Source organism: Quercus suber, unplaced genomic scaffold, assembly GCF_002906115.3.
Source record: "Quercus suber isolate HL8 unplaced genomic scaffold, Cork oak 2.0 scaffold_357, whole genome shotgun sequence".
NCBI lineage: Eukaryota > Viridiplantae > Streptophyta > Magnoliopsida > Fagales > Fagaceae > Quercus > Quercus suber.
This window is the reverse complement of record NW_027069809.1, coordinates 415,146-418,722: the sequence shown is the minus strand read 5'-3', so window position 1 is coordinate 418,722 and position 3,577 is coordinate 415,146.

Here is a 3,577-nt window from a genome sequence, read left to right as displayed (position 1 = left end):
AGTTTCCATAAACTCATAATTCAATGGTAATATTGTAATTAAACACACATAGGGACCCACAAATAGTATTTAGCCTCACCTTTTGACTTTTTTTTTCCTTTCTTCTCTGGCTTGGCTGTTCGGTTCTTTTTCTTCTTCTTCTTCTTCTTCTTTCACTGGTTCGGTCTTTTTTTTTTCTTTTTTTTTCTTCTTCTTCTTTCACTGGTTCGGTCTTCATGTTCTGGGTTTTTTTTTTTTTTTTTTTTTTCCACTGGGTTCGGTGAGTTTGGGTACTGAAAAAAGAAAAAGAAAAGGCTGCACCGGTTGACAAGTATGGTGCCCACAAATAGTGGAAAGTGAGTGATGGTGCCAAACAAACATTGTATTTTAGAGTGATGAGTTATGAGTGACAGAAATTGAGTGACAAAAAAAAATTGATCCAAACATGGCCTAAGCTTCAGTGTAAAATTCAAATTATGATCCTAAACTAGCAGAAGTTACAATTGAAAGGAGTGGAGTCAATGTAGCATGTGTATGTTCTCCTCATAATTTCATGGCCTGTGAAAGCATTCGGGACAGACTATTTGAAGTGTCTTTTGATGCACGATTAGAAATGTTTTTATCTAGAGTGGCTGCAGGGGTCCTCCCTTTTAATAAGCAGAAGCTGGTCGAAAGCTCCAAAACCCAAGATGCTTATTGCCCTCTTTGTGAAATAGCAGAAGATTCTGTTTTACATCTATTTCAAAGCTGTCCCTTTGCCAAAGGACTGTGGTATGGTGGTCAACGGGGTTTTAGAGTTGAAATGATCCAAGCTCAATCTGTTACGGAATTCATTTAACATATAATTGATCCCCCAAGTGAGTTACTAGCAAAAAGAGTCACCATAGATGAATTCATTTCGTATGTAGTAATGGAGATGAAAGTCCTCTGGGAGGCACGAGAGGAAGCTATGGTTTCAAACACTAAAGCCAGCATAAACCAGCTAGCCCATCGTCATAACAAAGGGTATGGCTCTTATGTGAGATCAACAAGGGAAGACCTTGTGATGCGCAAGAGGAAGCTGTTTGCAGATGGACAGTTGCAGGAAGGTATACAAAGAGTACGGCTCTTATGTGAGATCAACAAGGGAAGACCTTGGGATGCGCAAGTGGAAACGGCTTGCACAGCATTAGCCAGCATAGTCCATCGTCTTAACAAAGAGTATGACTCTGTGTGAGATCACTTGAGATTACAAGGGAATACCAAAATTATGAGAGTAGATATGCTTATTGACGGACCAGAAATGCAACACCAATGTTATCCAACCAACACCATCCCAGGCAACCGTGAATGAATGTCAGGGAACCATGACAGATATGCGTTTGTCTTCAATGGCCCAGCCTTTGTAAATGAAGATGCTGATTTCAATCCATCACCGTGGAAGAAAATGAAAACCTCCTGATTGTACTTCAAAGAAATATGCCAAGGTATGCCAAGATATGTCTTCTTCCTTTAGTTCTATTGTTTCATTTACATCTTTCAGTGTCTTTGTCACAGCCTTCTCTCTCTCTCTCTCTCTCTCTCTATAAATTACCTGGCTCATTTATATGATTGGGTACCAATCAATTTGGAAGGACATTAATGTACAGGAAAATCAAAATTAATGAAGGAAATCAGTCATTTGATTTGCTGCTAAATTCAAAATCTTTTAATGGTAAGAAGTTTTTAAAACTGTTTTGGAAAAAGTGTTATGTTGTATACTTTTGATTATCACTGAATATGTTGCATACAATGTATTTATCAAGTGGCACATATGTTGGAATATTCATGTGTGTGTGCTGTGGTTAGCTAAGTAGTGAAGTCCCAAATGAGATACTAATGACAAGAACGAGTGGTTAATACAACATAATTGGGCCAAACCTATAGGCTTAAGCTTTTGGGTTGAGTGGTGTCCTTGTATGTTTTATTAATCTCTATTGGAGTCTCTCCAAAGGTGTTATTTCCCCAACAATTTTATTTAGCAAAAAAAAGTCGAATATAATTTTTTTAAATAGACGAAGATCAACATCTAATGGGTCATACTCAAGAGATTACTGATTTAAGTCCAAGTTGCATAATTAAAAAGAAGATAATGTCCTTTTTATCAAACAGTATCCTCTTCCACATAATTACAATGTGGAAAATGAGTTCTTAGTTACAATTTTATGTGCCTATGTTGGTATCATCTTTGAAAAATACAGGTGGATGCAATATACTTTGAATTTTTAGAACAAAAATAATGTAAACAAGCGGTTAGAAGCTTATCCTGCTTTTCTCTTCCTCTCTCATAAGTTAAACGCACAACCTGGTGCACTTGAATTCATTTTCCCTTTGCCAGCATTTTGGGGCCACCTCCAAGGGATTCCTTCTTGTATAATCTGGTGTGTGTGGGACGGGGGACTTGGCAGTAGTTCTGCAAATTCATCACATGCAAAGGTCTAGAATTGTCATTCTAATTGTCTATACTTTACTTGGCCTTAGTATTGTTGCCCTCTTGAAAGTACTCAGGTTCAAATAAAATAGATGCCCTTGAGTTCTCGTGATAAGGTTTGATGTATTCAACTCTAGCAGGAAGGCTGCAGAAACATCATCATCATTACATTTGGCAATAAGAATTATTATCTGTCTACACCTTAAGATAATTTTTCAATTCCACCGAGCAGGCTAGGGGTGGCGGTGTTTGGGGTAATGGTCAACCTAGATCAAGCTATGCTTAAATTTATACTGCCCTGACACATCAGAGGAAATGGTTTTTAGCAGGAACATGTGAAATTGCATCTACTCTTTAATTTTGTCCTTTGGAAGACATAAATTTTCATCTTCCTTTTGCTATTTTGTTGTTCTCTTGCCACAGTTACCATTCTAGTTAGATGTACCGTGATTTGAGCATTGTTGCAAAACATTGGGAGCTTGGTATTCTAGTAATACATGAAAAAAGCTCCAGATTGCTCAGTTCACCATAACACTCTCCCTCATTCTTAACAAAAATATATCTATAATCTTATAGTAGAAAATACAAAGTATTAAATAAACAGTTTAATACATGATGTAAAAAAACATAAAAGGCCTCCTAAAGCATACCAGATACAGGCACTCCACAGTCCACACCTACTATAGTCTAGCAAATCTCCACTGCCCTCAAAATCAACTCTTGCTCTCTATCACAAACCCACTCACCAATCTTGGTTTCAATCTCAACCAACTCTCATAAGTGATAGTTACTTTCTCATAAATTTCAAACACAATCTTCAATCAATCATGGCTGTTCTAGTGTATCTCGTGCCATTCTTAGCCCTTATGGACATTCAAATAAGCTCCTGGATTTTTTGAGTCTTTCTTTATTTTCCCAAACCTCAGATTTAAAGGTTTAGAGGGTCCTCACGACTCATGGTTTTTTGGGGATAGGTTCACATCAAGCTTGCCATTTTATCTTTTACCTTTCCTGCTAAAGTGAAATTCATACATGGTTTTCTCAAGAAAGTATGGAGTTCTGCTGTTTTCTCTTACTCCATCTGACAAGGATTTAAACAACAAAACTCTTTCTTTGTAATTATTCCTCCACCACCCCCCCCCACCCCCC